Source organism: Pteropus alecto, unplaced genomic scaffold (assembly GCF_000325575.1).
Source record: "Pteropus alecto unplaced genomic scaffold, ASM32557v1 scaffold232, whole genome shotgun sequence".
Taxonomy (NCBI): Eukaryota; Metazoa; Chordata; class Mammalia; order Chiroptera; family Pteropodidae; genus Pteropus; species Pteropus alecto.
Window position 1 is genome coordinate 515,186 of NW_006432450.1, and position 12,146 is coordinate 527,331.

Below are 12,146 nucleotides of genomic sequence, written 5' to 3' on the forward strand. Positions count from 1 at the left end.
TGTTGTTTCATTTGTGGCATGTTTCTTTGTTTCTTCATTTTATTAGCCTCTCTGTGTTCTTTTCTATATGTTGGGAATGGAAGGTGAGATAAAGAGCTTCCCAGACAAAAAGAAAGCTTAAGGAATTCATCACCAATTTGTATGTCTAATTCCTTTGCCAAGTTATGAAAAAAATGTTACAAGAAATGTTAAAGGGTTTTCTGTAAAAAGAAAGAGAAAGGTTAAAAAAGAAAATAGAAATAACAAATATGAATAATAAAATGACGGTAACAGTGTATCTATCAGTAATCACTTTAAATGTAAACAGATTAAATACTCCAATCAAAAGACATAGGGTAACTGAATGGATAAGAAAACAAGACCCATGCACATGCTGTTTACAAGAGACCCACTTCAGATCAAATGACACTCACGGACTGAAAGTAAAAGGATGGAAAAAGATATTTCACTCAAACAGAAATTAAAAAAAAAAAAAAGCCGGTGTAGCGATAATTTTATCAGATAAAATAGACTTTAAAACAAAGGCTATAATAAGAGATAAAAAGGGCATTACATAATAATAATGGGATTGATAAGTCAAGAGGACATAACCCTAGTAAACATATACTCACCCACCATGGGAGCACCTACATACATAAAACAATTATTGACCAACATAAAAGGAGAGATCAATAGTAATACACTCATAGTAGGAGCCTTTAACAGCCCATTGACACCAATGGATGGATCTTCCAGGCAAAGAATCAACAAGGAAACAAAGGAAACAATGATACACTAGAATAGATGGACTTAATAGATATTTTCTGAGCATTTTACCCCAAAGCAGCAAAATATACATTCTTCTCAAGTGCACATGGTACATTTTCAAGGATATATAACATGTTAGGATACAAATCAAGTCTCAATCAATATTAGAAGATTGAAATCATAACAACCATCTTCTCTGATCACAATGATATGAAACTAGAAATCAACTACAAGAAAAACACTGAAAAATACACAAACACATGGAGGCTAAATAACATGTTACTAAACAATGAATGGGTTATTAATGAGATCAAGGAAGAAATTAAAAGATCTCAAGAGACAAACGAAAATGGAAACACATTTCAAAACTTATGAGACACAGAGAAAACAGACCTAAGATGGAAATTCATAGCAATACAGGCTTACCTCAATAAACAAGAAAAAGCTCAAATAAACAATCTAAACTTACACTTAAAAGAACTAGAAAAAAGCCCAAAATGAACAGAAAGAAGGAAATAATAAAGATCGGAGTAGAAAAAAATGAAATAAGAGTCTAGAAAAACAATATAAAAGATTAATGAAACCAAGAGCTGGTTCTTTGAAAGGATAAACAAAATTGACAGAGCTTTGCAAGACTCATCAAAGAAAAAGGAGAGAGGATTCAAATAAATAAAATCAGAAATGAAAAAGGAGAAAAAGCCACGGACTCCAAAGATGTAAAATGGATCATAAGAAAATACTACAAGCAATTGTACGCCAACAAATTGGATAATCTGGAAGAAATGGACACATTCCTAGAAACATACAATCTTCCAGGACTGAATCAAGAAGAAACAGAAAATATGAACCAATCAATTACCGCTAATGAACTAGAATCAGTAATCAGAAACCTCCCCCCTAAAAAAGTCCTGGACCAGATGACTTCATAGGTGAATTTTACCAAACATTCAAAGATGTATCAGATGTGTCACTGGCACACTGGTGGAGCCTTAATGCTGGGATCAAGGTGTGGTTAATCAGGAAGTTAGATCGCTCTGACAATCAATGCCTGAGCAATGGGGTTGAACTGAGCCACTTCCATTCTACCAGTTTCTGTTTCGACCTGGTGCTCCAAATGATCATATGGCAAGTGATAAATAGATAATTTGAATTGCCTACGGTATTGTTCTAAGAGACAAATTGTTATCTGCAATTTGTGTCTGTTCCAACATCTCCAATATGTGAAAGCAATTAGTGAAAACTGGCACTTTTCATGTTGGAAATTCATATGAAACAGTATTAGGCTGCCATGTTTTGGAAGAGAGCTTATGTGCTGAAGAGACATCATACAGTTGCGATAAACAATGTGGTGTTGTGCTTCAATACAAGGGTTTATTTGTTGTCATGAAAAGGTTATTGGAAATCTATATCCTTTAGAGACAGTCCACAGCATGTGTAAGGAAACAGATTTAGAGTACCTGCCTTCTGTAATCCAGATGTCCAGTAATGTGTCGGTGTTATTATTAGTGTATGCTGTGAAATCTATGGCACTCAAATATATATAGGAAATGAATACACTTCTTATCTGTAATTGGCATAATACATTTTTTATTTCAGCAAGCTGTTTACTCTTGACCGGAGTAAAATTCAAACTCAGTACCAAAGTGCTGGTTGAAAACCCTCTTTATTGATCCGCGGTCTTGAACTCACCCTCTGCAAAGACTACATGAGAAGATACTAAAATAGTGGCAGCTTGCATGTCATTTATAAAAGTGGCTCTTTAACAATTGTCCTGCAGAGTGTTCCTTTGCCGAGGGGAACTGAAATCCACAGTGTCTTGCGTGAAGTGTCATTGTTGAATTGAATGAGAAATCTTTCTGGTGAGCTGGTGCTTGTAACCTGTGATCTCAGCAACACCATTCCATAAATGAATAGTAATGTGTGGTGGAATGCTTATGGATATTGAAGGCCATGTCCCAAAGACGTTTCACATGAGGCACTGACACACTGGTGGAGACTTAATGCTGGGATCCAAGTCAGATTAATCAGGAAGTTGATCACTCTGACAAATAATGCCTGAGCAATGGCATTGAAGTGAGCCACTTCCATTATTCAAGTTTCTGTGGTGACATGGTGCTCCAAACACATCTTATTCCAAGAGATAAATCGGTAATGTGAATTACCTACAATATTCTTCTAAAAGATGACTGGAAACCTGTAGTTTGTTAAGCAATCTTGGACTCTTCCAACATCTACAAAGTGTGAAAGTGATTGGGAAAAACCAGCAGTTTTCATGTTGAAAATTCATATGAAGTGAGATAACGATGCGATATTTTGAAAAGGAGTGTATATACCGAGGTAATCTCAAACAGTTGCGATAAACAACCTGGTTTGGTGTTTCATTTGTTGTCATGAAGAGGGTATAGAAAAATGATATCTTTTCAACATAGTCTGCAAAGCATGAAAATAAACCCATTTTTGTATATCAGCCTTCTGTAATCCAGAAGTTCAGTAAAATATTTGGTGCTAGTATTGGTATATGTTGTAAAGGTGGCACTCAAACAATATGTAAGAAACAATTACAGTTCTTATCTGTAATTTCAGTAATATATTTTCTAATTTGAGCAGCTCTTCGCCCCAGTGTTCTTAAATTGAAGCACAGTCAGACATGACTGTAGCTCTGTTTATGATGTGAACTGTTTTCAGAGCTGGTTGGTAACACACTTTAGAGATCCATTGTCTTGAACTTACTATCTCCCCAGACTGCATGAATAGGTACAAATATATTGGCAGTTTGCTTGTCATTTATAAAAGCGGCTCCTTAAAAGCTGTCTGGTACAATGTTCCTTTCCCGAGGAGAAAGAAAGGCCACTATGACTTGTGTGCAGTGTCATTGTCAAATGTGATGAGAAATCTTTCTGTTGAGGAGGTGCTTGTGACCTGTGTCTTCATCAATGCTCTTTCGTAACTGAACAGTAAATATGTGGTGGAATGCTTATGGAATTGAAGGCCAGATCCCAAAGAAGTTTCAGATGAGGAACTGACACACTTGTGGAACCTTAATGCAGGGATCAAAGTGTGCTTAATCAGGAAGTTAGATCACTCTGACAAATAATGCCTGAGGCAGTGGTGTTGAACAGAGCCACATCCATTCTTCAAGCTTCTATAATGACTTGGTGCTCCAAACACATCTTATACCATGTGGTACATAAATGAAGTGAATGGCTTGCAGTATTATTCCAAAAGGCAAATTGAAACCTGCACTTTCTGAAGCAAACTTGGACATTTCTAACATCTACAAAGTGTGAAAGCGATTATGGAAAATTGGCAGTTTTCACATTGGAAATTCATATGAAGTGGGATAAAGATGCACTATTTTGGAAGAGAGCGTATATGCTGAGGTAACCTCAAAACGTTGCAATAAACGGTGTGGTTTGGTGTTTCAATACAGTGTTCTTTTGATGTCATTTAGAAGGTCTAGGAAAATGATATCCTTTCAAAACAGTCTGCAGAATATGAAAGGAAACCCAGTTTTAATACCTGCCTTCTGTCAACCAGAAGTCCAGTGGATGATTCGGTGCTAATACTGGTATACACTGTGAAGTCTAATGTGGCACTCAAACAATATATAGGAAGTGATTACAGTTCTTACTTGTAATTTCTGTAATACACTTTTGATTTGAGAATGCCCTCTGCCCCAGTGTTCATGACAAGAGTCAAATTGAAGCCCAGTCTGACACAGCTATAGCTCTATTTATGAGGTTACCTGTTTTCTGAGTGGTTTAGAAACATCCTTTAGAAATCTATGTTCTTGAGCTTACCATCTGCCCAGACTACATGAGCTGGTACTAATTCAGGGGCAGCTTGGTCGTCGTTTATAAAAGCCACTCCTTAAAAGCCACTGTGTCTTGCATGTAGTGTCATTGTCAAATGTGATGAGAAATCTTTCTGTTGAGAAGATGCCTGTAACCTGTGTCCGCATCAAGGTTATTCTGTAAAGGAACAGTCAATGTGATGTGGAATGCATATGGAAATTGAAGGCCGAATGATGTTTCAGACGAGGCACTGACACACTGCTAGAGTCTTAATGCTGGGATCCAAATGTGCTTCATCAGGAAGATAGATCACTATGACAAAAAATGCCTGAGGCAATGGCATTGAACAGAACCACATACATTCTTCAAGCTTCTGTACACCAAAGACATCTTTTGCAGAATGTTGCAAAGATAATGTGAATTGCCTGAGATATTGTTCTAAGTGGTGACATGAAACCTGCAGTTTGCGAAGCAAACTTGGAGTCTTCCAATTTCTAGAAAGTGTTGAAGACACTGTGGAAAACTGGCAGTGTTCATATCAGAAATTTGTATGAAGCAGAATCAGGCTGCCATGTTTTGGAAGGAAGCATATATGCTGAAGTGACCTCAGATTGTTGCGAAAAACAATGTGGTGTGGTTTTTCAATAAGGTGGGTTTTGTTCTCATGAAAACAATATTCTTTATAAACAGTCTGCAGCATATGAAAGGAAACAGGTTTAGAATACCTGCCTTCTGTAATCCAGAAGTCCAGTAAATGACTCATTGCTAGTAGTGATGTATGCTCTGAAATCTATGGTGGCACTTAGACAGTATATAGGAGGTGAAAACAGTTTTTATCTGTAATTCATATAATACATTTTTGATTTCAGCAAGCTCTTTGCCCCAGTATTCTTGATCGAAGTGAAATTGAAACCGAGTCTGACATGACTGTAGCTGTTTATGATGCGAACAATTTTCAGCTCAAGTTGGAAACACTCTTTAGACATCTATGGTCTTGAACTCACCATCTGCAAAGACTACATGTGCAGGTACTAATACAATGGCAGCTTACCTATCATTTATAAAAGCGACTCTTTAACAGCTGTCCTGCAGATTGTTCCTTTGCCAAGGGGAATGGAAAGCCACAGTGTCTTGCGAGAAGTGTCATTGTTGAACACAACGAGAAATCTTTCTAGTGAGGTGATGCTTGTAACCTGTGTCCACAGCAACAACATTAAATTGAAGGCCTTATCTCAGTGACGTTTCAGATGAGGCACTGACTCACTTGTGGAACTTTAATGCTGGGATCCAAATGGGTTTAATCAGGAAGTTAGATCACCCTGACAAATAATGCCTGAGCAATGGCATTGAACTGAGCCACTTCCATTCTACAAGCTTCTGTGTCGACATGGGGCTCTAAAGGTATCTTATGCCAAGTAATAAATAGACAATGTGAATTGGCTGCAGTATTATTCTAAGAGGCAACTGGAAACCTGCAGTTTGCGAAGGAAACTTGGACTCTTCCAACATCTACAAAGTGTGAAAGTAATTAGGGAAAACTGGCAGTTTTCATGTTGGTGATTCGTACAAAGTGGGATCGGGCTTCCATATATTGGAAGGGAGCATATATACTGAATGACCTCAAATTGTTGCGATAAACAATGTGGTATGGTATGAGTGTTTCAATACAGTGGTTCATTGTTATGATGAGGTGGAGATAGGAAACCCATATCCTTTAGTACCAGTCTGCAGCACATGAAAGGAAAAGGTTTAGAAGACCTGCCTTCTGTCATCCAGAAGTCCAGTAAATGAATCGGTGCTAGCATTGGTGTATGCTATGAAGTCTAATGTGGCACTCAAACAATATATAAGAATTGATTACAGTTCTTACCCCTAATTTCTGCATTACATTTTTGATTTGAGTAAGCTCTGTGCCCCAGTGTTCTTGACCAGAGTTAAAATGAAGCCCCGTCTGACACAGTTGTAGCTCAGTTTGGAAACACTCTTTACAGATCCACGGTCTTAAACTCACCATCTGCTCAAACTGCATGAGCAGGTACTAATAAAGTGGCAGTTTGCAAGTCGTTAATTCAAACTACACTTTAAGAGGTGTCCTGAACAGTGTTTCCTTGCCGAGGAGAATGGAAAGCCACTATGTCTTATGTGTAGTGTAATTGTCAAATGTGATGAAAAATTTTTCTGGTGGGGTGGTGCTTGTTAGCTGTGTCCTCAGCAATGCCGTTCCATGAATGAACACTAAATGTGTTGTAGAATGCATATGGAAATTGAAGGCCATCTCAGAACCAGTTTTTGGATGTGGCACTGACACACTGGTGAAGCCTTAATGCTGGGATCCAAGTGTGCTTAACCAGAGAGTTAGATCAATCTGACAAATAATGCCTTAGGCAATGGTGTTGAACAGAGCCACTTCCGTTTTGCAAGCTTCCTTTTTGGACCTGATGCTCCAAATGCATCATATGGCAAGTGATAGATAATTCATACGGTGCCTAAGGAAATTGAAGACTCTCACCCAGAGACGTTTTTGAGATGGCACTGACACACTGCTGGAGCCTTAATGCTGGGATCCAAGTGTATTTAATCAGGGAGTTAGATCACTCTGGTAAATAATGCCTGAGGTAATGGCATAGAACTGTGCCACTTCCATTCTGCAAGCTTCTGTTTTGACCTGGTACTCCAAATGCATCACATGGCAATTGATAAATATTTAATTTGACCTTCCTACAGTATTATTCTGATAGGCGACTTGGAACCTGCAATTTGTGAACAACCTTGGACTCTTCCAACATCTACAAAGTGTGAAATTGATTAGGGAAAAATGGCAGTTTTCATTTTGTAAATTGGTAAGAAGCAGGTATATGCTGCCATGTTTTGGAAGGGAATGCATATGATAAAGAGAACTCAAACCATTGCGATAAACAATGTGATATGTTATTTTGACACAGTGGTTCATTTGTTGTCATGAAGGGGGGATAAGATAATGATATCTTTTGGAGAGAGTCCGCAGAAAATGAAAGGAAACTGATTTTGAATATCTGTGTTTTGGAATCCAGAAGCCCAGTGAATGATTCAGTGCTAGTATTGGTGCATAGTGTGAAGTCGAAGGCGGCATTCAAACATTATATAGGAAGTGATTACAGTTCTCTCCTGTAATTTTTGCAATACATTTTTGATTTGAGCAAGTTCTCTGTCCCAGTGTTTTTGACCGGAGTCAAATTGAAGCCCAGTCTGACAAGGCTGTAGCTCTGTTTATGACGCAACCTGTTTTCAGAGCTAGTTGAAAACAGTTTTTAGGGATCCACGGTCTTGAACTTATCATCTGCTCAGACTGCATGAGCAGATACTAATATAGTGTCATCTTACTTGTTGTTTATAAAAACTCATTGTCGAATGTAATGAGAAACTTTCTGGTAAGATAGTGCTTGTCATCTATGTTCTCAGCCACTCTGTTCCATAAATAAACAGTAAATGTGTTGTGGAATGCATATGGAAATAGAAGGCAATATACCAAAGACGTTTCAGATGAGTCACTGACACACCTTTGGAGCTTTAATGCTGAGATCCAAGTATGGTTATTCAGAGATTTAGATAACTCTGACCAATAATGCCTGAGACAATGGCATTGAACAGAGCACTTCTATTCTACAAGCTTCTGTTTCAACTTGGTGCTCCAATCTCATCATATGGTAATTGATAAATAGTTAATTGGAATTGCTTGCAGTATTGTTTTAAGAGGCGACTGGAAACCTGCAGTTTGTGAAGGAATCTTGGACTCTTCCAACATCTACAAAGTATAAAAACTTTTAGGGAACTTGGCAGTTTTCATGTTGTTAATGCGTATGAAGTGGGTTCAGGCTGCCATGTTTTGGAAGTGAGCGTATGTACTGACGAGACCTCAAATCGTTGTGATAAATAATGTGGTATGGTGTTTCAATACAGTGGTTCCTTTGTCATGATGAAGAGTGGATAGGAAAACAATATCCTTTAGAGACAGTCTGCAGGACATGAAAGGAAAGAAGTTAGAATACCTACCTGCCTTCTATAATCCAGAAGTCCAGGAAAGGATTTGGTGCTAGTATTGGTGTATGCTGCTAAGTTTAAGGCAGCACAGAAACAATATATAGGAAATGATTACTGGTCTTACCTGAAATTCACATAATATATTTTTGATTTGAGCAAGGTTTTTCCCCCATAGTTCTTGACTGGAGTGACATTCAAACCCAGTCTGACACGACTGTCTCTCTTTTTCTGATGCAACCTGTTTTCAGTACATAAGACCTTGTTGGAAACACTCTAAAGATCCATGGTCTTGAACTTACCATCTGCTCAAACTGCATGAACAGGTATTAATACATTGGCAGCTTGCTTCTTGTTTATAACAGTGGGACCTTAACAGCTTTCCTGTGTAGTATTTCTTTGCTGAAGATAAAGGAAGGCCACTATGTCTTTCGAGTAATGTCATTGTCGATTGTGATGAGAAGTATTTCTAGTAAGGTCCTGCTTGCAGTCTGTATCTTCAGCAATGCTTTTTCATAAATGAATGGTAAATATGTTATAGAATTCATATAGAAATTGAAGGCCGTCTCCCAAAGACGTTTCAGATGAGGCACTTATGTATTGGTCGAGTTCTAAAGCTGTTTTCCAATGCATGCTTAATCAGGAATTTGAGTCACTCTGACCAATAATTCTTGAGGCAAAGGCTTTGAATTGAGCAACTTGTATTCCACCGGTTTCTGTATTGGGGTTGGTGCTCTTAACTAAATGCATCTTGTATTCCAAGTGCTCATGCAGTATTGTTTTTAGAATCAACTTGAAAACTCCCAATATTGCAACGACCTTCAACTCTTCCAACATCTACAAAGTGTGAACTCGATTAGGGAAAACTGGCAATGTTGGAAATTTGTTCCAAGCGATATAAGGCAAATGTTTTGGAAGAGGGTTTCTATACTAAAATCACTTAAACTCTTTCTTGTAAGAAGAATTGTATGGTGTTTCAATGTGATATGCACTCTCTCTGTCATGAAGACAATACTTGCAAACAATGTTTATCAAATACATTCTTTCATCGAATTTTATGTAACACATATCCTGAAGCATGTGGTCTGTAACTTTAATTTCCAAAATATGTTGAGCATTGCGCTAATGTGCTCTGTGAAGTCCAAACCTGCCCTCAAACTTTAGTTAAAGAATGAATATCTCACTTACCTCTCATGTATGTTATACATTTTTTGTTTGTTTGTTTGTTTTCAGCACGCATTATTTCTCTGGTGCTTGCTTAGAATGGAAGTTCAATACATTGTGTCATGAATGTAGCTAAGTTAGTGTCATGACTTTTTGTCAGTACTATTCAAAGAGACTAGTTGCCAACACTCTTCAGATCAGTGGTCTTCACCTTCAAATCTCGTATTCTTTGAACAAGCAAGTAATAAAAGTTTGGGAACCTACTTTCATTACTTAAAAAACCCATGTCAGGCACAGTGATTATTGGTGAATGAAACAGAAACACAATTGTCTTTCATGTAGTATCATATTTGAACATGGTTAGGAATATTTCTGTTTATAAAAATTGGTTGGCCAGTTGTGTCATCAACATTGCAATTCCATAAATAATGAGTCAATGCATTTTAGAATGCATGTGAATATAGAACATCGTATCCAAACGATGTTTTAGATGACGAACTGACACACTCGGTGAGCACCAAATCTGTGTTTTAATGAGTGTTTAATCAGAAAATGGAGATCATACTGACCAATAATCAGGAAGCAAAGCTATTGTCTTGAGCACAATGTATTCAGCTGGCTTCCCTTTTGGCATAGTGCTCAAAACACATCCTCTTATGCCAATGATTATATATGTGACATAAATTGTTTTCAGTCATATTCTAAGAGTCTACCCTCAAACTCTCTTTAGGTCAGTGGCCTTTACCTCTTCCAATTCCTCCAAGTGTGTAAAATGCTTAGTGTAAACTAAGATTCCACATGTTTTAAATTTGTTCCAAGTAGGATAATGCAAAATGGTTTTGTGCAGAGTGTATATGCTGAAGAGATCTAAAACCCTTGCTGACATGTGAGGGGTGCTGTGTGTAAGAAGACCGATGTGTCATTTGAATGTCTTGAGAAAGATTCTTGCAAACTTTGTATCTCACAGATTGTCTTCAGGAAATGGAAGTGAAAATCATTCACTAAAGCATGGCTTTTGATCAAATGTCTAAAAGATGTGTTTCTTGAAATTAACTCTCTATGAATGGATATTGAACAAATTTCCTATGCATGCGGGCTCTTACTGCCTGGTCAAAAAATATTTCAATTAGTTACTGGCATACTGTGCTATCACCTAAATAAAGTGGGTTCTGAACAGGATGACTCTGAGTATGACCATTCCTCTCATCTGTAAAGTATGTAGTAAAGTTTGGTCGAGCACACTATATTTGTGATAATTTTCTTCTGAATGGAAATTAAATGCATTTTCTACTGCAGGTGACAAGACTGTTCACGAGTCTTGCCATTAGTATTTTTTCAAAAAGCATTTTTATCACTCTTACGAACTATAGTATTTTATTCTCAAACTCTAGGACTGGTGAAAAGCATTTCAAAAGAGGGTGGCCCTTCTTTGTACTTTATGTTTAACAAACTGTATCCTTGCAAATAGTGTTTATTAGAGTGATGTTTTGGTGAAGGGAACTGAAACTCATTCATCCATATGTGTAAATGTACAACGTACACACTTTAATCCTAATTTACATTATACCCTAACCTCAAAACTAATTCTAATCCTAACCATACTCTCACTCAAAAACTAACATTAATCTTGTTAGTTTAAATTTAGCTCTATTTTTAACCCAAGACTAACCTTTACTTGAGAGCTATTCCTATGTTAAACACAGATGCTATCCTGAAAGCTAACTCTAATCCTAATAGTAAGTATAAACTCAATCCTAACATAAACCTAACTTTTAAAACTAACTCCAACTCTAAACCAGACTCAAAACTAACCCTGTTTCTAACCTTAATTCTACATCTATCTTAAACTCTAAGCCTCACTTTAACTAAAATCTTAAACCAAAACCTAACCCTCATCTTAAAGATAGCCCTTACCTCAAATCTAAATAGGATGCTAACCAGAACCCTTAGGAAAATGCAAACCTTAAGCTCAAATATAAATATAACCTCACCCTTAACCATAATTTTAAATTCAAACCTAATCCTAACCCCAAATCAACCTGAAATCTAACCCCAGCACTAACTCATACCTAACCCTTGCCATAACCTGGCACTAACACTTAACTTCATATTACAGTTCAATCACACAGCTACCTATAACCTTAGCCATAATCCTAACCCTAACCCTAACCCTAAATTAAAACATAAACTTAGCACTAACCCTACTGCTAACCCTAACCATAGTGGAACACAAAACCTAAATTTTGATCTAACTCTAACTCTAACCATCACTTTAACCATATTGTAAACTCAATCTTAACCCTAAAGCTAACACTAACCTAACCCAATTCCATAGCCTATTTCAAAAGTAACCCTAATACTAATCCTAGACTTGTCCTTACCCCAACTCCAAGTCTCTCTCCAATTTAAACCCAAACCTTGCCTTCA